General features: G+C 37.7%; 1 long non-coding RNA gene across 1 annotated transcript; it reads right to left on the reverse strand.

Annotated features, from left to right (window-relative positions):
• Positions 1-913: 913 nt before the first annotated feature.
• LOC143651646 (uncharacterized) lies at positions 914-26,633 on the reverse strand. Its single transcript, XR_013160092.1, has 4 exons — positions 26,441-26,633; positions 23,152-23,379; positions 1,768-1,935; positions 914-1,127 (listed from the first exon to the last, which is right to left on the reverse strand). It is a non-coding gene; the product is annotated as an uncharacterized LOC143651646 (long non-coding RNA).
• Positions 26,634-27,136: the final 503 nt, after the last annotated feature.

Below are 27,136 nucleotides of genomic sequence, written 5' to 3' on the forward strand. Positions count from 1 at the left end.
GGTTGTTCATCTTTTCCTCTCTTCTGTGTTCTTTGCTTCCTTGGTAAAGGGTTAGCTTATTGTTCAATATGATAAGATTAGTTACTACTGGATAGAAATTCACTAAACGTAAGAGGCATGGTGAGGTTTTTGGGTGAGGTAATGATGTCAATATTCAAAGAAAATGAAAACAATGCTAGTTTAAAAATTTAGATAAAATTCAGTGAAAATTGAAGAAAACAAATTAATTATGGAACTGGATTGCTCGTTCAAGGATTATCACTAGCAGCCAATTAAATTATTTAACTTGGTCTGAAAATGGCCTTTCACAAGGTGTGATAGCGAGAAATCAGTGAAATAGGAGAATGTTGAAGGATGGGGTAAAAGCTGGACTGAGCAAAGGACATCTCTAAACTATTAAATGAAGAATGGATTTATTGGAATATTCCAGAAGTATGCTAGGAATCAGGATGTTAGAGCTCCCTGTAACACTGTCCTTACTTCAAGAGGCAGATGTTTGGTCCAGGGGGATGAGCCAGATAATTACACAATGTGATAATTGCTGGGAATACTATGGTCAATTAGCATGATATTATTATTTCTACTGGTATTACTGCATGCAATAATTACTTACTATTTGCCAGGCACTTACCTGTGCTATTTCAGTGATTTCTCTTGATAATGGCATAATGTATATCTCTAGTGTACCCATTTTACATATCAGAAAACTGAGCCTTAGGAAATTAAAGTTACTTACCCAAAGTCACACATAGTATTTAATTAATTTCCAAGAATGAACCATATGTGGGAAAAAATTTCTTCCTCACTCCTACTCTTTTCACATAGCCATAGGTGGGTAAGGAGTTGAGAAAACTTTTATTTGTGCAGAGAATACAGAGCCTACATACATTTTCACGAGTCTGTTAGGCCCTGAATGCTATGATTTAATACTCACTTTCAGACTTTTAATCACCCCATTTTTCCACTCATTAAATATTTTTCAAGGTAAAACAACAAATCATATTTCTGTTGGGGTAGTAAGGACAGATTTACGCACATTTTACTTTTGTCAATAGCATGATATTGCAGAGAAGCCACAGAGGCCACATTTATTCCATCAGAGAGGAACTGGTGTGTTAAAGGGTGACCTGAAAAACACAAAATTAAAATATGTACATGAGTGATCCAGGTATCTTTCACCACCAATTGCTGAAGAGAAGTTGGGTGATTGAGCTTTAACACCTATCTGGGTCTGAGTCCCTGCCTAACACCCACTTCTCACTTAATTGCGTGCATTCAGAGATGCCCCCACATTTTAAAAAAATGATGAAAAATGAAACTGAACTTTGCATAATTGAAATGAGAACTGCATTACCACACATTTATGTTTAATTATTCAAGATTCTGAGAAATGCAAAGTATAAATGAAGGAAAAACACGGTCTTTAATTGAATTCAACATCTATTTCAATAGAGTTGCAGTAATCCTATAAGCCAGAGAAAGGCTTTGTGTATCTGCAAAGGGAAAGCATCTTCATTTGCATCTGGCATTGTTGTGAATGATATGCAAAGATGGGGGAGAGGCATTCTTCGCCTGTCAGATAGGGAGAACTAGCTATGACATTGCAGTTAGCTGTATAACTAAATCACACTGGAATCTCCAAAAATCATTTCAGAGGACCAACACTAACAGCTACAGAGTGATGATTACCTAGAGAGCAATGATCAAATCAATAAAAATAATATTAATACTGAAAATAACAAGAATAGCACATCATTTGACATTTACAAGTGTGTTTTCTACTTGTTCTTTCTTGAGGATGTTGATCATCATGCTATTGACTCATAGACTTTGAAATCTCTGGTTGTGGTTGTGATGGCCAGAACCACATTCTCTTTAGATCTTCATTCATCCAGTTCACATCATTTGACTTAATGACTGTGGGAACTCTATTGCCTAGAAAGAAACACACTTGGGATCAAGTACTTGACTTTGCTACAGATATCATAAACTTACTTCTCTTTGTTGGAGGCAATGAATACAGTATGCTATTTCTCTGCAGCCTCTATGATTTCCATCATAATCAAGCAGCGCCCTGATTCTCAAAGCAGCTAGGAATACCCCTTCTCCAGCAGTACTTCAGATAGGGACCCAACAGTAGGTGTTTTAATGAGCTGTCCAGGTGATTCTGATGCACATTCAAGTCTGAGAAGCACTGCTATAGTATAATGCTTAATGTAAAACATGACCACTATTTGACACTCACCAGAATGTATGGAGGGGAGGACAGCTTTCAAACTCTTACACCAATGGAGATAAAACATCTGTTCATCTATACTTAGTACTAAAACGAGATGCTATATATATTTTTCTTCTAAAGGGATTAAGAAGTGGAAAGGGCATATGAATGAAACTAGCATTTGTGTAGTGCCCACATTGTCCTAAGGCTTTTCACTCCAATATCTCATCTTCACCAACAATCATATGAAAAAAATATGCATTATCCTTATTTTAATGTTAAGGGTAACCTGAGATTGTAACTTAACCCAATAAATGTTTAAGTTTAGTTTGCCACAAGGACAAACTAATGTGTTTCTTTTCTGTGGCCAAAACTCAAGTGCTTAAAGATGTTATATATAAATATGAATAAGTAGAATAGAGCATTGTGTAAATGACAAAGAGCACAAATTTGATGGCCAAGGGCAATTGATCCTCAGCCTTGAATTGGGGAAAATCAGAGAGTTTGGGGAATGGAGAACTGGGGAAGAAGCATCCTCTGAAGGCAGCAGCTACCACTGAGCTTTTCCAGGTTGTGGCCAAGAGTATTGTAGGCCCAAATTTGCCAAATCTTCTGATTTATTCCAGGGAAATCAGAAATTAAGATTCATACTGATTTTTAGTGCTGGCATTTAAATTGTATCCCTTAAAATCATTTTGCAAACAAAACTAAATACACCCGGTGGTTGAATCGGGCAAGGTGGTAACCTCTGATATATAGCAATGTCAAATCCAAGGTCGGCTTGTTCCCAAATGCCTGCTTCTTTCTGAGGCCTGTACTCTCTACTAGCTTGATAGAAACACTATGGGTATCAGTTTAAATAAAAATTTTATATATTTAATCAATGTTCATATATTTCATAAAATTATTTATTTCAGCATTTGCTCAGGCCAATGTTTAGTATCTCACCCTTCTGGGGAAAAAGTATAGACTTCTATTTCTGACAAAGCTCACTACACTCAGCATATCAGAGACTGCAGGGCAGCTGCTGTGGCGGAGGGCATCTAATGGGATGGCTTCTTCCCATTAGGATATTTGCATCAGGATGAAGTCTCCACACTGGCAAGAGACCCCACTGTTTCACTGTCGAACAGGTGGAGAAACAATCAATATTTCTGTAATTACTCTGCCTCCTCTTTGGCATAGTTAACAAAGTAATCCGGTCGTGTGCAGGTTCTACACACAGAGCTTTTTAAAATTCTTGATTTTATCCTTCTTTACATATTTATTACAACTCTTGGACTGAGCCATGCAAACTGGCTGAGAGTCACCAGCAGAATGAGCCCCACTGGTGCCCGCTGTCCCCAGACTATCAAACCATCAGTGAAGATTGGACAGGTCCTGATGAAATAAATGTTGGCTCCTGACGCGTCCAATTTTGCGCACTCCTCCGTGTCACTGGCTCAGGCTTGTCCAAGATTGAGATATTTGCAAACTGTCATCTTTCATAAATATCCGCCTTGAGTGACACTTGCTCCCCTCCCCTTCCAGTGCTTCTCTTTGAAATGCACCTGGCTGGCGCCTTGCCTGAGGAATTTCATTGCTTGTGATATGTGCTTAGCAAAGGGTTCTTTCCTCTGCCAGGTGCCTATGGCTTCTCTCCCACTCCTCTCCCCAAACAAACCCTGCCCCTGCCTGACCTTCCCCTTCCTTGTCTTCCTCCCCTACCTCCTTTGGCAAAACCCGAGTCATAGTCCTAAAATGCTCAAGACAGGAAATTTGTTGATGGTATTACGTGCTACTCTAAAAAAATACTGTATTCAACTTGCCGACATTACAGTGAATTAAAAACAACCAAAAGTTCGTCAAAGCTTTTCGAATGAATTTAACCATTTCTCAACACATAATCCTACAAAATCTCCAGGTGAGACACTCAGAATGTTAACATGCTTACGGGAAAGGATATAGTCTTTTTGAATGCTCTTTTGGCCCAAGACTCCAGCTGAAATGGAAACAGCATGTTCTAATGACAAAGTTAGTAACCATATCCATTATCATTTCCATATCCTGATTTTTCAGGATTGATGTAAACGCCCCCTGAAGCAGCCAACACTGCCACCAAACAAATGAATCAATATGCTTGCACATAAATGTTGGGATTAATATAAGCACTGAGTTATCAAACTGAAATCTCCAGCTGGAAAGGGATCACAACATTAAATGGAATTACCCTTCATTAGAAATAAATATATAGAGATTATAGGATAATCAGATATCCGCAGTGCTTAATGTATTTGATTGTATATCTCATGCATAATTTATCTGAAAGAGGATTGATCCCCTGATATAGATTATTTTCTATGTATTTTGATTGGAGAAATTTTGATCAGTAGGATTAAGAGAAATTCTAATTTTCAGTGAAATCTTGGTAGATTTTTAATACCTGTAAATAATATAATTAGTACATAAAACCCTCAGCAACTTTATTTTTGCTACAAAATTCTGCAATGTTTCAATCTATTGTCAACTGAATATTATTTAAATCTAGTGCTTAATGAATAAATAGTTTCTCTGGGTGATATGAGGATGACAGGTTGGTATTATAAAACCCAAAATATAGTTTTGCTCAGTGTAACAAATAGTACTGTCTTATTTCTGACTTTCAAGGCAAAATGAAAATTTTCATGTGATAAATGAAACATAATAATCTAATATCACAAGACAATCTAATATCACAAACAATATAAGGTCTATGCTAGTATTTTGGCATTTATGTAGTGCAATTAGCCTGCTCATGCCAAAAAAAATATGAACATCACTGGGAAAGAACATTTCATACATTTAATCAATTTTCAAATATTTCATTGGTTATAGAGATGTTTTCTTATATTCAATTAAAATTTTCATATTGATAGTTAATTTCTTTTCTGCTCATTCATATCAGATATAGCAAAAATGAGAACCCAAACATTCAGTTACATTTAACTGACATTTTTTGGAGTTTCTGTCATGCACAAATCACTGAACAAGTCTAAGCACATTCACAAATTTTATATCATATATTCTTTTCTTTAATTTTTATTGTAGTTATATATATATATATAAGTAGTATATATATATATATTATGTAATATATATATATATATATATATATATATATATAGACAAGACAGAATTTCCTTTTCTAAACCACTTTCAAGAGTACAATTCATGGGTATTAATTACATTCACAATATTGTGCTAACATTCCACCATCCATTACCAAAACTTTTTCATCAGCCCAAGCAGAAGCTCTGCATGCATTAAGCAATAACTCCTCGTACCTCTCCTCCCCTCAAGCATCTGGTAACCTCTAATCTACTTTCAGTCTCTATGAATTTGTTTATTCTAGATGTTTCATACAGTGTGATCATATAATGTGTGTGCCTTTGCCTCTGGCTTATTTCACTCAATATCATGTCTTCAAGTTTCATCCATGTATAATATGTTTCAGAATTTCATGCCTTTTTTACAGTTGAATAATATTTCATTGCATGTATATAAAATGTTTATACTTTCATCTGTTGATGGACATTTGGGTTGCTTCCACTTTTTGCTTATTGTAGAAAACACTGCTATGAATATTGGTGTACAGATAATCCGTTTGAGTCCCTGTTTTCACGCTAAATGGAAAGTGCTACACTTCACGTTTTACCAATATTTAAACTCTAGTTCAGAGACTTGTCTCTAAAGGCAAATGTGTTATTGACTGGCCAGTGGTAGAAGTGAAAGCATAACTGGATTCTGTTCCCCTCGATTGTGTTTTTGCACTTCTCTTTCCTTATTTTCTTTTGGATAATTGTCAGTCGTGACTGTGCTAACTCAATAGAGTTAAAAAAAATCTACAGCTTCAGCAATTGTAAACTTTACACACACTTTTTATTTTACAAACTTTACATCAACTTTCAGGCTCTCTAAAACCTGAACACTTTTATCCATCAGAATTTTGTTTTTTAAAGGTTCTAGGACTCTAGAATATGAGCTCTTTCACTAAGTTGTCCAAGATGCAAGATACGAATGTAATCCATTTAAAGAACATTTGCAATGTTCCATAGCTGACATATTGAGAGGTATTCCTCATTTCTTGGCAGTATGATCAATATTTATATGAAGATCTATAATGTGTATCAGAGAAGAGATTATTACTTTGACAAAGAGGTGATTATTTTAGACTTAGATATCTTCTGGGATCCTTCCAACTTTAAGCTTGTAAGTCTACAGAAGTAATAATACAATTTTCTGTAATTAATCCTTTTTTTTTTTATTTTTTTTTATTTTTATTTTTATTTTTTATTAACGGAAAAAAAAAAAAAGAAATTAACACAACATTTAGAAATCATACCATTCTACATATGCACTCAGTAATTCTTAACATCATCACATAGATGCATGATCATTGTTTCTTAGTACATTTGCATCGGTTTAGAGGAACTAGCAACACAACAGAAAAAGATATAAAATGTTAATAAAAAGAAAAGAAATAAAAGTAGTAGTAATAGTAAAAAACAACAACAACAAACAAACCAACAAGCAAACAAAAACAAAAAAAACCCTATAGCTCAGATGCAGCTTCATTCAGTATTTTAACATGATTACTTTACAATTAGGTATTATTGTGCTGTCCATTTTTGAGTTTTTGTATCTAGTCCTGTTGCACAGTCTGTATCCCTTCAGCTTCAATTACCCATTGTCTTACCCTGTTTCTAACTCCTGCTGAACTCTGTTACCAATGACATATTTCAAGTTTATTCTCGAATGTCCGTTCACATCAGTGGGACCATACAGTATTTGTCCTTTAGTTTTTGGCTGGATTCACTCAGCATAATATTCTCTAGGTCCATCCATGTTATTACATGGTTCATAAGCTTATCTTGTCTTAAAGCTGCATAATATTCCATCGTATGTATATACCACAGTTTGTTTAGCCACTCTTCTGTTGATGGAGATTTTGTCTGTTTCCATCTCTTTGCAATTGTAAATAACGCTGCTATAAACATTGGTGTGCAAATGTCCGTTTGTGTCTTTGCCCTTAAGTCCTTTGAGTAGATACCTAGCAATGGTATTGCTGGGTCGTATGGCAATTCTATATTCAGCTTTTTGAGGAACCGCCAAACTGCCTTCCACAGTGGTTGCACCCTTTGACATTCCCACCAACAGTGGATAAGTGTGCCTCTTTCTCCGCATCCTCTCCAGCACTTGTCATTTTCTGTTTTGTTGATAATGGCCATTCTGGTGGGTGTGAGATGATATCTCATTGTGGTTTTGATTTGCATTTCTCTAATGGCCAGGGACATTGAGCATCTCTTCATGTGCCTCTTGGCCATCCGTATTTCTTCTTCTGGTAGGTGTCTGTTTAAGTCTTTTTCCCATTTTGTAATTGGGTTGGCTGTCTTTTTGTTGTTGAGTTGAATAATCTCTTTATAGATTCTGGATACTAGACCTTTATCTGATATGTCGTTTCCAAATATTGTCTCCCATTGTGTAGGCTGTCTTTCTACTTTCTTGATGAAGTTCTCTGATGCACAAAAGTGTTTAATTTTGAGGAGCTCCCATTTATTTATTTCCTTCTTCAGTGTTCTTGCTTTAGGTTTAAGGTCCATAAAACCACCTCCAGTTGTAAGATCCATAAGATATCTCCCAACATTTTCCTCTATCTGTTTTATGGTCTTAGACCTAATGTTTAGATCTTTGATCCATTTTGAGTTAACTTTTGTATAGGGTGTGAGAGATGGGTCTTTTTTCATTCTTTTGCATATGGATATCCAGTTCTCTAGGCACCATTTATTGAAGAGACTGCTCTGTCCCAGGTGAGTTGGCTTGACTGCCTTATCAAAGATCAAATGTCCATAGATGAGAGGGTCTATATCTGAGCACTCTATTCGATTCCATTGGTCGATATATCTATCTTTATGCCAATACCATGCTGTTTTGACCACTGTGGCTTCATAGTATGCCTTAAAGTCAGGCAGCGTGAGACCTCCAGCTTCGTTTTTTTTCCTCAAGATGTTTTTAGCAATTCGGGGCACCCTGCCCTTCCAGATAAATTTGCTTATTGGTTTTTCTATTTCTGAAAAATAAGTTGTTGGGATTTTGATTGGTATTGCATTGAATCTGTAAATCAATTTAGGTAGGATTGACATCTTAACTATATTTAGTCTTCCAATCCATGAACACGGTATGCCCTTCCATCTATTTAGGTCTTCTGTGATTTCTTTTAACAGTTTTTTGTAGTTTTCTTTATATAGGTTTTTTGTCTCTTTGGTTAAATTTATTCCTAGGTATTTTATTCTTTTAGTTGCGATTGTAAATGGGATTCGTTTCTTGATTTCCGCCTCAGCTTGTTCATTACTAGTGTATAGAAAAGCTACAGATTTTTGAATGTTGATCTTGTAGCCTGCTACTTTGCTGTACTCATTTATTAGCTCTATTAATTTTGTTGTGGATTTTTCTGGGTTTTCTACATATAGTATCATATCGTCTGCAAACAGTGATAGTTTTACTTCTTCCTTTCCTATTTTGATGCCTTGTATTTCTTTTTCTTGCCTAATTGCTCTGGCTAGAACTTCCAACACAATGTTGAATAATAGTGGTGATAGTGGACATCCTTGTCTTGTTCCTGATCTTAGGGGGAAAGTTTTCAATTTTTCCCCATTGAGGATGATATTAGCTGTGGGTTTTTCATATATTCCCTCTATCATTTTAAGGAAGTTCCCTTGTATTCCTATCTTTTGAAGTGTTTTCAGCAGGAAAGGATGTTGAATCTTGTCAAATGCCTTCTCTGCATCAATTGAGATGATCATGTGAATTTTCTGCTTTGATTTGTTGATATGGTGTATTACATTAATTGATTTTCTTATGTTGAACCATCCTTGCATACCTGGGATGAATCCTACTTGGTCATGATGTATAATTCTTTTAATGTGTTGTTGGATACGATTTGCTAGAATTTTATTGAGGATTTTTGCATCTGTATTCATTAGAGAGATTGGTCTGTAGTTTTCTTTTTTTGTAATATCTTTGCCTGGTTTTGGTATGAGGGTGATGTTGGCTTCATAGAATGAATTAGGTAGTTTTCCCTCCACTTCGATTATGTTGAAGAGTTTGAGGAGAGTAGGTACTAATTCTTTCTGGAATGTTTGATAGAATTCACATGTGAAGCCGTCTGGTCCTGGACTTTTCTTTTTAGGGAGCTTTTGAATAACTAATTCAATCTCTTTACTTGTGATTGGTTTGTTGAGGTCGTCTATTTCTTCTTGAGTCAAAGTTGGTTGTTCATGTCTTTCCAGGAACCTGTCCATTTCTTCTAAATTGTTGTATTTATTAGTGTAAAGTTGTTCATAGTATCCTGTTATTACCTCCTTTATTTCTGTGAGGTCAGTAGTTATGTTTCCTCTTTCATTTCTAATCTTATTTATTTGCATCCTCTCTCTTCTTCTTTTTGTCAATCTTGCTAAGGGCCCATCAATCTTGTTGATTTTCTCATAGAACCAACTTCTGGTCTTATTGATTTTCTCTATTGTTTTCATGTTTTCAATTTCATTTATTTCTGCTCTAATCTTTGTTATTTCTTTCCTTTTGCTTGCTTTGGGATTAGTTTGCTGTTCTTTCTCCAGTTCTTCCAAGTGGACAGTTAATTCCTGCATTTTTGCCTTTTCTTCTTTTCTGATAAAGGCATTTAGGGCAATAAATTTCCCTCTTAGCACTGCCTTTGCTGCGTCCCATAAGTTTTGATATGTTGTATCTTCATTTTCATTTGCCTCTAGGTATTTACTAATTTCTCTTGCAATTTCTTCTTTGACCCACTTGTTGTTTAAGAGTGTGTTGTTGAGCCTCCATGTATTTATGAATTTTCTGGCCCTCCGCCTATTATTGATTTCCAACTTCATTCCTTTATGATCCGAGAAAGTGTTGTGTATGATTTCAATATTTTTAAATTTGTTAAGACTTGCTTTGTGACCCAGCATATGGTCTATCTTTGAGAATGATCCATGAGCACTTGAAAAAAAGGTGTATCCTGCTGTTGTGGGATGTAATGTCCTATAAATGTCTGTTAAGTCAAGTTCATTTATAGTAATATTCAGGTTCTCTATTTCTTTATTGATCCTCTGTCTAGATGTTCTGTCCATTGATGAGAGTGGTGAATTGAAGTCTCCAACTATTATGGTATATGTGTCTATTTCCCTCTTCAGTGTTTGCAGTGTATTCCTCACGTATTTTGGGGCATTCTGGTTCGGTGCGTAAATATTTATGATTGTTATGTCTTCTTGTTTAATTGTTCCTTTTATTAGTATATAGTGTCCTTCTTTGTCTCTTTTAACTGTTTTACATTTGAAGTCTAATTTGTTGGATATTAGTATAGCCACTCCTGCTCTTTTCTGGTTGTTGTTTGCATGAAATATCTTTTCCCAACCTTTCACTTTCAACCTATGTTTATCTTTGGGTCTAAGATGTGTTTCCTGTAGACAGCATATAGAAGGATCCTGTTTTTTAATCCATTCTGCCAGTCTATGTCTTTTAATTGGGGAATTCAGTCCATTGACATTTAGAGTTATTACTGTTTGGATAATATTTTCCTCTACCATTTTGCCTTTTGTATTATATATATCATATCTGACTTTCCTTCTTTCTACACTTTTCTCCATGTCTCTCTCTTCTGTCTTTTTGTATCTGACTCTAGTGCTTCCTTTAGTATTTCTTGCAGAGCTGGTCTCTTGGTCACAAATTCTCTTAGTGACTTTTTGTCTGAGAATGTTTTAATTTCTCCCTCATTTTTGAAGGACAATTTTGCTGGATATAGGAGTCTTGGCTGGCAGTTTTTCTCTTTTAGTAACTTAAATATATCATCCCACTGTCTTCTAGCTTCCATGGTTTCTGCTGAGAAATCTACACATAGTCTTATTGGGTTTCCCTTGTATGTGACGGATTGTTTTTCTCTCGCTGCCTTCAAGATCCTCTCTTTCTCTTTGACCTCTGACATTCTAACTAGTAAGTGTCTTGGGGAACGCCTATTTGTGTCTAATCTCTTTGGGGTGCGCTGCACTTCTTGGATCTGTAATTTTAGGTCTTTCATAAGAGTTGGGAAATTTTCAGTGATAATTTCTTCCATTAGTTTTTCTCCTCCTTTTCCCTTCTCTTCTCCTTCTGGGATACCCACTACACGTATATTTGTACGGTTCACATTGTCCTTGAGTTCCCTGATACCTTGTTCAAATTTTTCCATTCTTTTCCGGATAGTTTCTGTTTCTTTTTGGAGTTCAGATGTTTCATCCTCCAAATCACTAATTCTATCTTCTGTTTCTTTAAATCTGTCATTGTAGGTATCCATTGTTTTTTCCATCTTTTCTACTTTATCTTTCACTTCCATAAGTTCTGTGATTTGTTTTTTCAGTTTTTCTATTTCTTCTTTATGTTCAGCCCATGTCTTCTTCATGTCCTCCCTCAATTTATCGATTTCGTTTTTGAAGAGGTTTTCCATTTCTGTTCGTATATTCAGCATTAGTTGTTTCAGCTCCTGTATCTCATTTGAACTATTGGTTTCTTCGTTTGACTGGGCCATATGTTCAATTTTCTGAGCGTGATCCGTTGTCTTCTGCTGGCGTCTGGGCATTTAGTCAGATTTCCCTGGGTGTTCGACCCCACAGCTTGAAAGATTTTTCTGCGCAATCTCTGGGTTCTGTTCTTCCTATCCTGCCCAGTAGGTGGTGCTCGTGGCACACGCCTGTCTGTGGGTTCCACCAGCGAAAGTTGCTGTGGGTCCCTCAACTCTGGAAAACTCTCGCCGTAGGGGAGGTTCGGCAACCTAAGCGTCTTGGAAGAATGCCAGCCGGCCCGGGGTTCCAAACGTGGGGAGGGTCGCCGGCCGTCGCAGCACAGGAGAGCGTCCGGCCAAATTAGCCAGTCTGCGTGGGGCACCAAGCGTGGCGGGAGGGCGCCAGCTGTCGCAGCCCGGGAGAGTACACTGTTCCCAGCCGACGGGGGAGTCACGTGTTTGGAAGGGATCCCCCGGTCACTGTTCTCCGCAGTCTGGGGGTTTCCGACCCAACTATCTCAGTTGTTCCGGGGGGCCTCGTGTGGTGGGGGCACCAGCCACCGCGGCCTAAGGGGACCGCCTGTCCAATTCTACCAGCTGGCCCAGGAAGGTGGAAGGGAGGGACTCCGGTCGCTTGTCGTCCCACCCAGGAAAGCCCGTGCCCCTTGGTGATCTCACCGGAGCTGGTTCTCCCAGATAGTCAGCCGTTCCAGGATGGGGTCCGCTGTCCCTTTGATCTCCGTCGTGGCTCCGGGAGCTGCTCTGTATTATCTCCACTCCCCCAGTAGCTGTTCTGGAGGAGGAAAGGTGAGGGCGGCAAGGCTGTCGAGGCTGGTGGCGGAGGAGCACGGTGAAGGCGGGGGAAGAGGGCACCGTGGTGGTTGGAGAGCAGCCGGAGCAGGAGGGGGAAGAGAGGGGAGAAGGGGGTCGGGCGGCTCGGCTGCTGCGGGGCTTGGGCGCCGCGCGGCGGGCCGGCGGGGAAAGAGAGGGGGAAAGGGGGTCGGGCGGCTCGGCTGCTGCGGGGCTTGGGCGCCGCGCGGCGGGCCGGCGGGGAAAGAGAGGGGGGGAAGGGGGTCGGGCGGCTCGGCTGCTGCGGGGCTTGGGCGCCGCGCGGCGGGCCGGCGGGGAAAGAGAGGGGGGAAGGGGGTCGGGCGGCTCGGCTGCTGCGGGGCTCGGGCGCCGCGCGGCGGGCCGGCGGGGAAAGAGAGGGGGGAAGGGGGTCGGGCGGCTCGGCTGCTGCGGGGCTTGGGCGCCGCGCGGCGGGCCGGCGGGGAAAGAGAGGGGGGAAGGGGGTCGGGCGGCTCGGCTGCTGCGGGGCTTGGGCGCCGCGCGGCGGGCCGGCGGGGAAAGACTGTAATTAATCCTTTTATTTAGCTAGCTTTAATGTATTTTTAAAGCATTTTCCAAGGATTCATTTGAATGATTTAGACTGTTGATTTGCATTTCCAATAAAGGTCTCGATATTTACAATATTTAATTTTCACTTATTTGTCTGACTTGGAGTCACTAATACATGCTAAAAGATTTTCCTTTTGCATTGAATCATTAATAGAGCAATTGAAGAGGTTCTTTTTGTTCCTTCATTCCTTTTGATTTGATTTTGAGATTTACTATGTAATGACTATCTTTGATTCAGAGAGAGATAGCTTTAACATGACATTTTGTATATCTCAACTCACTGATGAGCCAAGTATTAAAAACTTCCTGAATGTAACCTTGAGTTTTTATCAGTCTAATGCATGCTTATCAACTGCCTTCATTTGTGGGTTTTAATTAGTGGTTTTGTGATCCTGTTGTTCTTTTTTCTTGGAAGTAATTTTTATGTTGTTTTTTCATTTTGGAACTTTGCATCCATTGGAAAAGCCAAATGAGAATGGAAACATCTCTTTCAAATTAAAAGGAATTTTTTTTTTTTTTATCCAGAAAGCACTTCACAAAGATACATATGATGATACTGGTCATTAGAGGAAGGGCTATAGTCTCTTTAGCAAGTTACTACACATCAACTCTAGTCACTGAACTGATAGCTCAAAGATGATTTAAAAAGGCGAGACCACTAAGTAATTTGGCCTGCTTTGCTAGTCAGCATTGAGAAAGGTCTTTTGGTCTCTGCTCTCCCCACAGACTCAGGGGAATAAAAGGTTACTGTTAAGTTGGAAAAATAAAAAATAATAAACAAACTTTCAAATATGTTACCTTTGCACCTTTCCTTTCAAATGCTGTTGGCAAACATGAATCAAGTTGCCCTAGGATCCTTGAAATAATAACTGAATCACTTGTTTATTGACAAGTAAGTAGAGCATCTGGAGTCACTGGTGTGGGAAAAACATTTTTTACAGCCCTGGTTGTTTGGGCCCAGACTGAGTTTATGCAGAGCAAGGCTGGGGTGACTGTGAGACTGGAAAACATGCCAGGCACAGAAGCAGACATAGACTTATTGAGACTTAGGAACAGAAATTCTTTGGTGGCAGCCATTCCAGACATTCAGCACTCTGCAAGGGATTGGGGGAGTACAAGGCATAATATATGATTCTAGAACAGAGACATTCCATAGAGTGTGAGGACATTGGGTTTCTAGAATAACCATTAACGGGGCCTAAAACCTGATGTTTTACTATGAATAATGTTTAAAACTAAGATACATGGGATGCAGCAAAGGCAGTGCTAAGAGGGAAATTTATTGCCCTAAATGCCTTTATCAGAAAAGAAGAAAAGGCAAAAATGCAGGAATTAACTGTCCACTTGGAAGAACTGGAGAAAGAACAGCAAACTAATCCCAAAGCAAGCAAAAGGAAAGAAATAACAAAGATTAGAGCAGAAATAAATGAAATTGAAAACATGAAAACAATAGAGAAAATCAATAAGACCAGAAGTTGGTTCTATGAGAAAATCAATAAGATTGATGGGCCCTTAGCAAGATTGACAAAAGGAAGAAGAGAGAGGATGCAAATAAATAAGATCAGAAATGGAAGAGGAGACATAACTACTGACCTCACAGAAATAAAGGAGGTAATAACAGGATACTATGAACAACTTTACGCTAATAAATACAACAATTTAGATGAAATGGACGGGTTCCTGGAAAGACATGAACAACCAACTTTGACTCAAGAAGAAATAGACGACCTCAACAAACCAATCACAAGTAAAGAGATTGAATTAGTCATTCAAAAGCTCCCTAAAAAGAAAAGTCCAGGACCAAATGGCTTCACATGTGAATTCTATCAAACATTCCAGAAAGAATTAGTACCAACTCTCCTCAAACTCTTCAAAATAATCGAAGTGGAGGGAAAACTACCTAATTCATTCTATGAAGCCAACATCACCCTCATACCAAAACCAGGCAAAGATATTACAAAAAAAGAAAACTACAGACCAATCTCTCTAATGAATATAGATGCAAAAATCCTCGTATCCAACAACACATTAAAAGAATTATACATCATGACCAAGTAGGATTCATCCCAGGTATGCAAGGATGGTTCAACATAAGAAAATCAATTAATGTAATACACCACATCAACAAATCAAAGCAGAAAAATCACATGATCATCTCAATTGATGCAGAGAAGGCATTTGACAAGATTCAACATCCTTTCCTGTTGAAAACACTTCAAAAGATAGGAATACAAGGGAACTTCCTTAAAATGATAGAGGGAATATATGAAAAACCCACAGCTAATATCATCCTCAATGGGGAAAAATTGAAAACTTCCCCCCAAGATCAGGAACAAGAAAAGGATGTCCACTATCACCACTATTATTCAACATTGTGTTGGAAGTTCTAGCCAAAGCAATTAGATAAGAAAAAGAAATACGAGGCATCAAAATTGGAAAGGAAGAAGTAAAACTATCACTGTTTGCAGACGATATGATACTATACGTAGAAAACCCAGAAAAATCCACAACAAAATTACTAGACCTAATAAATGAGTACAGCAAAGTAGCAGGCTACAAGATCAACATTCAAAAATCTGTAGCTTTTCTATACACTAGTAATGAACAAGCTGAGGGGGAAATCAAGAAACGAATCCCATTTACAATTGCAACTAAAAGAATAAAATACCTAGGAATAAATTTAACCAAAGAGAAAAAAAACCTATATAAAGAAAACTACAAAAAACTGCTAAAAGAAATCACAGAAGACCTAAATAGATGGAAGGGCATACCGTGTTCATGGATTGGAAGACTAAATATAATTAAGATGTCAATCCTACCTAAACTGATCTACAGATTCAATGCAATATCAATCAAAATCCCAACAACTTATTTTTCAGAATTAGAAAAACCTATAAGCAAATTTATCTGGAAGGGCAGGTTGCCCCGAATTGCTAAAAGCATCTTGAGGAAAAAAACAAAGCTGGAGGTCTCACAATGCCGGACTTTAAGGCATATTATGAAGCCACAGTGGTCAAAACAGCATGGTATTGGCATAAAGATAGATATATCGACCAATGGAATCGAATAGAGTGCTCAGATATAGACCCTCTCATCTATGGACATTTGATCTTTGATAAGGCAGTCAAGCCAATTCACCTGGGACAGAACAGTCTCTTCAATAAATGGTGCCTAGAGAACTGGATATCCATATGTAAAAGAATGAAAGAAGACCTGTATCTCACACCTTATACAAAAGTTAACTCAAAATGGATCAAAGATCTAAACATTAGGTCTAAGACCATAAAACAGTTAGAGGAAAATGTAGGGAGGTATCTTATGAATCTTACAACTGGAGGTGGTTTTATGGACCTTAAACCTAAAGCAAGAGCACTGAAGAAAGAAATAAATAAATGGGAGCTCCTCAAAATTAAACACTTTTGTGCATCAAAGAACTTCATCAAGAAAGTAGAAAGACAGCCTACCCAATGGGAGATAATATTTGGAAATGACATATCAGATAAAGGTCTAGTATCCAGAATTTACAAAGAGATTGTTCAACTCAACAACAGAAAGACAGCCAACCCAATTACAAAATGGGAAAAAGACTTGAACAGACCCCTACCAGAAGAGGAAATACGGATGGCCAAGAGGCACATGAAGAGATGCTCAATGTCCCTGGCCATTAGAGAAATGCAAATCAAAACCACAATGAGATATCATCTCACACCCACCAGAATGGCCATTATCAACAAAACAGAAAATGACAAGTGCTGGAAAGGATGCGGTGAAAGAGGTACACTTATCCACTGTTGGTGGGAATGTCAAATGGTGCAACCACTGTGGAAGGCAGTTTGGCGGTTCCTCAAAAAGCTGAATATAGAATTGCCATACGACCCAGCAATACCATTGCTAGGTATCTACTCAAAGAAATTAAGGGCAAAAACTCAAACGGACATTTGCACACCAATGTTTATAGCAGCGTTATTTACAATTGCAAAGAGATGGAAACAGCCAAAATGTCCATCAACAGAAGAATGGCTAAACAAACTGTGGTATATACATACGATGGAATATTATGCAGCTTTAAGACAAGATAAACTTATGAAGCATGTAATAACATGGATGGACCTAGAGAATATTATGCTGAGTGAGTCCAGCCAAAACCTAAAGGACAAATACTGTATGGTCCCACTGTTGTGAACGGACATTCAAGAATAAACTTGAAATATGTCATTGGTAACAGAGTCCAGCAGGAGTTAGAAACAGGGTAAGATAATGAGTAATTGAAGCTGAAGGGATACAGACTGTGCAACAGGACTAGATACAAAAACTAAAAAATGGACAGCACAATGATACCTAATTGTAAACTAATCATGTTAAAACACTGAATGAAGCTGCATCTGAGCTATAGGGTTTTTTGCTTTTTTTTTTAGTATTATTACTACTTTTATTTCTTTTCTCTATATTAACATTTTATGTCTTTTTCTGTTGTGTTGCTAGTTCCTCTAAACCGATGCAAATGTACTAAGAAACGATGATCATGCATCTATGTTAAGAATTACTGATTGCATATGTAGAATGGTATGATTTCTAAATGTTGTGTTAATTTTTTTTTCTTTCCGTTAATAAAAAAAAAAAAAAAACTAAGATACAGTCAATGTTATTTTATATCTGCAGTTGCATTCTTCTTCCTCCAGGGAGATTGTTCACATTCTTTACCTTTGTCCTTGGCTAAAGCAAGTTTGTTATGGGCTGTTTATGAGAGAAGCCAGACCCTAGGCCACCACACTGGTCAACTAAGACAGCAATATAAGAATTGGGTAGAAAATCTCAGTCTACTGCCTAGGCCATTGGTTGAGCAGAGTGGAACCTCCTTATGTATTACTCAAATAAATAAATAGATGAATCAATTAAATATTGCATTAAAATTTCTACCTAACGGAGAAATGTCTTAGTTACTGTGCTGGTTTGAAAGGATGTATGTCTGCCAGAAAATCCATGTTTTAATCAAAATCCCATTTTGTAAGGGCAGAACAATCCCTATTCAGTACTGTATGTTTGAAACTGTAATTAGATCATCTCCCTGGAGATGTGATTGATCAAGAGTGGTTGCTAAGCTGGGTTAGGTGATGACATGTCTCCATCCATTTGGGTGGGTCTTGGTAAGTTTCTGGAGCCTTATAAAAGAGGAAACATTTTGGATAATAAGAGAGTTAGAGAAAGCAGAGCAGAACGACATAGCCATGAGAAGCAGAGTCCACCAGCCAGTGGCCTTTGGAGATGAAGAAGAAAGATGCCTCCAGGGGAGCTTCATGAAACAGGAAGTCAGGAGAAGGAGCCAGCAGATGACACCCTGTTCACCATGTGCCTTTCCAGATGAGAGAGAAACTCTGACTGTGTTTGCCATGTGCCCTTCCACTTGAGAGAGAAACCCTGAACTTCATCGGCCTTCTTGAACCAATGTATCTTTCCTTGGTTGCCTTAGAACTGTAAACTAGCAACTTATTAAATTCCCCCTTTAAAAGCCATTCCATTTCTGGTATATTGCATTCTGACAGCTAGCAAACTACAGCAGCTACCATTCCATCTTATCTTTCGATAGGTAAAAAATAAATCTTCCAATTCATTGTCCTGTTTATCTGTAGAGCGTCTACTTCATCAAAGGCTTTTCACTATGTGCCAGAAGGAACAGAGAATAAGTAAGGTACAATTGGTGACCTCAAGAAGCTTACAGAATAGTGTTTGTTTTCCTTAGGCTCCAAATAAACTAAACAAAAGTCCTGAATTTTATTACCAAAAATATAGTAGCTAAAATTGCATGGTAGAAATATATGGATCAAAGAGTTTACATGCTTCTTTTGTGAGTTCACTGCTATTAACTAGAACATTCAATCTTAATTTTGCAATGGGAGCTTTTGTTACATTGCCTGCATTTGGAAATTTCATTTGCATATAGGGACACCTGGTTTCCAATGACCAGATGATTCTGACTATATGCCAAATAATGTTTAGGGCCCCTGAAATTCATTAGGAATATTATTTTCAGTATGACTGAAAAAAAAAAAAAAAAACATTGCCCAAACTAAAGCACATCTCCTGCGTTTACCTAGCTTTCTGAGATGCCAATGTAAAGTTTTGAATTTCTGATCTAAATGAATGTGGAGACCAGATGAACTTGAAGCTCCCTTCCTGCTTTATATTTGGGGATGCAAATGTCTCCATATTCACTCGTTGTTAATATGTACTGCTTGCATAAAACCATGTTATATTTCTCTTTTGGTACTAACGTTCTTTTAATTGATATATTAGTCAGGTTTCTCTAGAGAAACAGAATCAACAGGTGATATCTGTAAATATGAGATTTATGAAGGTATGTTACATAACCCTGAGAATAGAAAGGTCCAAAATCCATAGGGCAGGCTGTGAAACTGGCAACTCTGATGAAGGATCTGGATGAACTCCACAGGAGAGGCTCGCTGGCTGAAGAAGCAGTGAAAAGTCTCTCTTGCTTATATGCCTTCAACTGATTGGATTATCTCAGTGTGGGAGACATGTCTTAGTTGATCGCAGGTGTAATCAGCCACAGCTGGAATCAACTGACTGATGATTTAATACACCAGCCTTCCGGTTTATCAACCAGCCAAATAACACCCTTGCAGCAACAGTCAAGCCCTTGTTTGTCTGTCCAGGTCACTGGGCCTCATCTCTTGGCCTAGTTGACACCAGACCCTACCCATCACAATTGTGTTTCATACTTTGGTGCTGGCGTTTTTGTGAATAGGTCACTCAACCAGAGCTGGATTCATGTTGCTATTCTAACACATGCAACCCAAGCTTCACATCAATGTGATCCAGATTATAGGCCTAGAACCTATGTCTGTATATGTGCAAGCACTTTAAAATCTGAACACTACTCCCCCCAACACACAAATAGACAGATGTACACAAAGACAACCATACCGTATTGCCCCCTTGAGTTAATCAAACTTTAGACTAAGGACTAAATTCAACAGCATGGGAGGGATTTCTGGCCCTTGGAACAGAAAAAGATTGCTCATTTGCATGAAGAGTGAAAGGAACCCCCAGAAAATTAAATTTCAAGCAACAGTTCCTCCATTACGATTGTTAATCTTGTACCTTTGTTTCATGTTTCCTTTGTATTTTTCTTGGGCTATTTTCTTACTTGTTGTTTATGAAAATAAACATAAAAACAACGAATACAGATATAATGTAATATTTTTCTAATGTTTTCAATTAAGCAGCAGCTGCTGTTACCAAGCTGTCGTTTCTGTTGCTAAGGGGGTTGTGTGGGTGCCAGAGCAGGACTGGTTAAAATAATATAGCCATCCTATTGCTACGGCTGTGCAAAATTTCTGCAAATGCGGTTTATCTAATAGCATTCCAAAGGGTGTTATCTTCTTCACTAAATCTGTGTTGTTGGTTACTCAAAGTCTCTTCATCTCAGACTAGTTAAGGTCACCATAAATAAGATGGGACTTATGGCATAAAGAAAATCCAAGAATTAAGAACCTTATCTGTGTGTTGAGAACCACTAAATCTGCTATTCTTCCTCTTTTTTGCCAGTACCACTGAGCAACTAGTCCAGTGATACCTAGAGTTAAAAAGCACCAGTCTATCAGCATACTGTGCAAGAGCTGGTGGTTTTCCCATGCCTGGCCACCCTACTGTGACGAGACATTCAGAGAACAGATAACATGCAATGGTTAAACCTCACAGATAAAGCCCTTGGCATAAAGTCTGGCATACCAGAAGTGTTGGAACAAATCTTTGCAGACTGAATGAATTCATTTAATGAGCATTATGTTCTAACCTAGACTTTCAGCTTCTTTGAAATTGAGAGCACAGTAATTCTCCCCACTGTCCAAACCCTTACCCCTTCATCTAGACTTAGAAAATCTAAGGTAACAAATTTCTACTTTCATGGAATCTGAATGGACAAAGTTCTTCCTTTGGCCTCTTCTTTCTGATCTCCACGTTCCATGACACATTGCAAGATCTCTTTCATATCTCTCGTATGTTCCACTGTGAATAAGGCCCTCTGGGCTTTGAAGGTTTTGCTCAAATATTGCTGCTTCAATATCCGTGACCCAGTCTGTTCTGTCCTTCACCTGAACAAACCAACTGAGGGAAAGCCCCAAATAAACTCTTGGGATATAATAAACTCTTGGGATATAATAAACATGATAGATTTTATACTTGACATCTATTCTGTGACCAGGTTATTGTCTCACTGAGAGCAGGGATTGTGTCTTATGCATCTGACATCCTCCATAGTATCTTGCCACAAGGAATGCTCAGTAAATCAGTCATTTTGTGAGGTTAAAGGAGAGACTGCAAGTACTTCCCATGCTGTCCCACATTTATCTATGGCTTTAGTCACTGATGTTGCTCCAGGCTTCTCAGCTTCTTTCCTGGCCATTTAAAAATATCCCTTCTGCATTCTATGGTGTTCCCTTTCTGTTTCTAAGTACTCAAAAACCTAATATAGTTTTGTCCTTAGGACATATCTTGTGCCAGTGGATGCTTTATGGACATGTGACTTTCCCAAAATTGGTGATAGATGGAGCCAGGGTTAGAATTTAGGTGTCCTCAATCGGCACTGGGCTATGAGTGAGAAATTTTGTTTTAGTAAGATCAAGATTTGGGGGTTGTTACTGCAAAATCACCAATAGCTTCGCTCCTGACTAATACAGTTTTCTTTTAACCAAACTGTTCTGTGTTTATGCAAAGTATCTGCACATCTTTCTTTAGTTAGTTCTCTACCTCTCTGTCTTCTGTGTGTTTACTTCTAGCCTTGGTGCCAATTATATAACCGTTTAAAAAATGATTGCTTCAAAATAACTCTGTACCTAAATAGAGGTAAATAAATATTACTAGCTGAAGTTCTTCTATTTGACTTGATCTTTTAATATATTAAACCCATTTATGAATGTGCATTACAATCTTTCAAAGCACTATATTGAATTTGAAAAATATTGGAAACAATTACTTCAGACTGAGGGTAAATTGGACTACATTTTAGTTCCAGGTAATCACTTAATAATCTGTGATAATGAGTTAAATCTCCTATTCTCAATTTCCCCTTCTGTAAAATGGGAAAATTTATACTGTTGTTTTAATTTATAGAATTCAGAAAACTAAATAAAAATAAATGATATACAAAAATTAATTGTAGACTGCAAAGCCCTGGAAAAATATAAAGTCATATTTTACAGGCCCTGTCCCCCCTCCCCTTAACTACATGGTAAGCAGTTAGGAACGGCCATTGCTATAGTTTGCTAGCTGCCAGAATGCAATATACCAGAAACAGAATGGCTTTCAAAAAGGGCAATTTAATAAGTTGCTAGTTTACATTTCTAAGGCCGAGAAAATGTCCCAGTTAAAGCAAGACTATAGAAATGTCTAATCTAAGGCATCCACAGAAAGATACCTTGGCTCAAGAATGTCGATGAAGTTCAGGGTTTCTCTCTCAAGTGAGAAGACACATGGCAAACACAGTCCGGGTTCCTCTCTCATTTGGAAAGCCATGTGGTGAACACAGTGTCATTGGCTAGCTTTCTCTCCTGGCTTCCTGTTTCACGAAGCTCCCCGGGAAGTGTTGTCCTTCTTCATCTCCAAAGGTCACTGACTTGTAGGCTCCCTGCTTCTCATGGCGAAGCCATTCTTCTCTGCTCTCTCTGAATCTCTTTCTCCAACATGTTTCCTCTTTTATAGGACTCCAGTAAACCAATCAAGACCACCCAAATGGGTGGAGACATGTCATCACCTAATCCAGTTTAACAACCACTCTTGACTAAATCACATCATCCAGGGAGATGATTTGATTACAGTTTCAAGCATACAGTATTGAATAAGGATTATTCTACCTTTATGAAATGGGATTTTGATTAAAACATGGCTTTTCTAGGGGATATACACCATTTCAAAACAGCACAGCCATGTAATTTGCTATGGCCAATGAAAGGTCAGCCAAAGTAGGGCATACCATTTCTAGACAGAAGATTTAAAGAATAAAAACAGTGACTGATTTTCCAAGATCTCTCTCTCTGCTGTGGCCTCTGGCAATGCTCTAGATGGTGATTGCTCCATCATCCTAGGATATAAGTTTCAGCTCAAAGTTCCTGGTGGCTTCCTTTGGTGGTAAATTGTGGCTTGGCAAGTTGTAGTCAGAGTCAGTCAAAAGAGCAAGGTGTTTGATCCACCATGTCTGCCTCTGATGAGAAAGAGAAGAGCATCTTTGAACACAGATACCATAGTATTCAGCAAGCATGAGTTCAAATCTTTCATTTGAAAACTGAGAAGCTGCGCCCTACGAAGATCAGGGTGTTTTGGTTGTACAGTCAGATAAGGGCAAATGGTGGAATTTTATTACCACTATTTATTTATATTATCTCCATCTACAACGGTTTTGAGATAGTATGGAAAATGGAATATGCATATTATCCTATGGTTCAAACAGAAAAAGATGGTTAAAATCATAGAAATTGGAAAGAATAAGACATGTCAAATATGAAGGCTACTGTTGTGGTTACTGTGACTCAGTAATACAGCCAACTGTGAGGTTTCTAGAAGGTAAAGTCCTTCCAAGTTAGTGTTTAGGTCCCTGCTTCAGCGGTCTTCAGTAGCTCACATCATCACATCTCTGAGCATAGATGTACAATTATGTATTCAACCTAGTTTTACCAGGGAGAATTTTAGAACCAATGAGGGTGCCTAGTAGTCAGGAATGAGTTAGCTTGGAGAAATTAGATCCTCTGATGAAACATGATTCATAAAAAATTGATTGAATTTACAGGCTATTTGTTAAGTATTTGAGGAGTCCCTGAAATGAGTATAGCTACCATCTTGAGAACTAGGAAATGTTTTACCGACCCTACAATTCTGTTTCTGTTCTAGATATAAGAGGATGCTCAGTATAAGTCTAATAGGAAACCCTGTCCTTCAATTTCATTCTGGTGGTTGATATTGGGGAATTCATCCTCTATAAGACAAAACTACAAGCAAACCAAAAATCTGTGAGAATTAGAAAAAAGCTCAGTCATCATCTCAATAAATCAATGTGTCACTAGTTTTAACATATTTTTTTAAATGTAAGGATTCTTTAAAAATACTTAAATACAACATCATTACAACACCTAAGAAAATCAAGAATAACTTCTACTATTCTCTTGTGCCATAATATTTTAAGTTGTTTGATTCAAATCGTATGCCCCTCACCCCCCAAAAATGGCACACAGCTTTGCAGTCTCTTTTTGTAGATATGTCTTCCCGTATTTTTCTTTGCAATTTACTTATTGAAAAGAAAAATAGAAACTTGCTATTTTTTTTCCTGTAGAGTTTCTCACATTGTGGATTTTGATACTTGAACCCTTATGCCATCTTTTATCATGTTTTCTCATCCCTGTATTTCCTGAAGACAAGTGGTCAGACCCAGAAACTGATCATATTCAGGTTCAATTATTTGCCAAACTATTTCCTAGGAGGTTATATATTTCCATCAGGAAACACATTATAACTAGTTCTGTGTGTGTGTGTGTGTATGATGTTTAGTCTTTTCAATTAACTTAAGTTCTCCATCAGTTTTCACCTAGAGGTAAAATTATCCCTAGAGAGTAAGGTCTTCTAAGATCTCGTGGCTGGCCAGCTGTGACCTTTTCTAACAAATCAAGTGCCAAATGGATTGATCTCTTGTAAAACCAAACAGGAAATTTCTCAATGATTTGAAAGAAAATCAGTCTAATGTCTAAACCACGTGATTCATTATACTTTCTTGCTATTGATTAGGGATTGTAGGTAAACATAACAAAACAAAACAAAAATAAAAACAAAATAAATACTAACAAAAACCCAATAAAGTAAAAAATTGTCTTTTCTTCAGCAAACATTTTCCAATACTGTTCAAAGCACTTTACATGTAATTATATTTAATTTTCATATTTAATTCTGATAAAGTTTTCCAGGCAGGATGCATTCATCTATTTACCAACAACCACACAGTGTTCCTTGAGCTGGTTTCATGAAGGTTAAATTACTTGCTCAAGGTCACAGTCATGATTTAGAAACTTGATGATAGTGTAACAACCTATGGTATATCCATAGAGTATAATACTGCACAGCTCTAACAAAAAATGATAAATATCTCCACATTCTTATATGGTTATTCTTTAGGCTATGTCATTATATAAAAAGGGATTTGGAAAAAATGTTTATAGTATTTACATTTTAGACCCTGTAATAATGAAGAAATATGAATGTCATATCTGTACATATATATTTATTTACATATATACTATAGTATGTGTGTGTGTGTGCATGTGCTCTACTTCCCCTCAAAAAGAAAACATTTTAAAAAAGCAAAAATAGGCTACCTAGAGCCAGAAAGATGGAGTAAGGAGAGAGAGATAGGAAAATAATTATTCTTTGATTATATTCTTTGTTTTGCAGTAAAAGGAAGGAATCACCTCCAGGGTCCTATCATGAACAGAAGGGAAGGGCAAGAACTGTGAGAAAATAAAGCTAATTAAGTGAACAGGACTTTCAAATAATATAAGTATGTATTCTAATTTAGAATAATAAAACTAATATTCCAAAAGTAATATTTTCAGAGTGATAGGAAAATAGATTAGCCATAAAATGTTGTAGAAACGTGAAATTTGATATTATTATTTTTAATATCCAAAATTTACAAATACTCCATAACTACCAAGCAATGAGCTCCTCCATCCCCCCAACCCTCTGGAAACCTGTAATCTAATTTATTTCTCAATGAATTTGCTATTTCTAGATATTTCATAAAAGCAAAATCATATAGTATTTGTTTTTATGTGTCTGATTTATTTCACTCAGTCTAATGTTTTCAAGGTCCATCCACATTGCAGCAGGTCTCAGAACTTCATCCCTTCTTACAGTAGAATTATTTTCCACAAAATTTGATTATTGAAGTAGAATAATTGAGTAAATGGAGTAAGGATGTAATTGAAGAAGAACTAATGGGTTCAAAGATCATCCTGAAGTATTTCTACTAGAACACAGTGCAAAGGAGAAGACAGCTACAAAATATGGAAGGAAATTTCAGGGATGGGGGAGCGTAACTTGAAATCTGTACTTCACGTAACAATGAGATCAAAAAGAGCAAGTAGAGAAAATTCAATAAAAAAAAGACATACTTGAAACAACGATGAGAGAATATTTTCCCATGCTAAAGAAAGGCAGGTAGCTTCTCACTGAAAGAGCTCACCGAATTCCTGGTAAAATAATTGGAAATGATGACTCACCCAGATAAAACATAATTAAGTTTCAAAACTTCAAGATTAAGGAGGGAATTTCCTGAAAAGAAAAACACACACGCACACACACACAATTCATATACACATTCTCTCATGCAACCGATTACCCACAAAGGTAAAGGAATCCACTATTTATGCCTGGCTCTATTGGTTTCTTAGGGCTGCCATAACAAATTAACTGGTTGACTTAGAACAACAGAAATCTATTTTCTCACAGTTCTGGAATCCAGAAGTCCAAAATTAAAGTGTCATAAAGGCCATTCTCTCTGAAAGCTCTAGGAGAGTAATCCCTCCTTGCCTCTTTCAGTTTCTGGTATCTCCAAACATCCATTGGCTTGTGGAAGCATAACTCCACTCTGCTTCACAGTCACATGGCCGTCTTCCCTCTGTTGTCTTTTTGTGTCTATGTCTGTATGTCTTCTCTTTTACTTAGAAGGATACCAGTCATATTGGATTAGGGCCCACTTTAATTCAGTATGAACCCATTTTAAATGGATTGCATCTGCAAAGACATCATTTCCAAATAGGGCCACATTCCCAAACAGGTTTGGGAGATTAGAACTTCAACATGTCTTTTATGGGGTAGGGGGTATGAGGGGCACACTTCAACCCATAATACTGGCCTTTCCTCCAAGACAAGAAGAGTCAGTGTTGGTTGTTGATACCTCACCATGAGCTCAGCAA

The sequence above is a fragment of the Tamandua tetradactyla genome, chromosome 12, assembly GCF_023851605.1.
Source record: "Tamandua tetradactyla isolate mTamTet1 chromosome 12, mTamTet1.pri, whole genome shotgun sequence".
In the NCBI taxonomy this organism is placed as follows: Eukaryota; Metazoa; Chordata; class Mammalia; order Pilosa; family Myrmecophagidae; genus Tamandua; species Tamandua tetradactyla.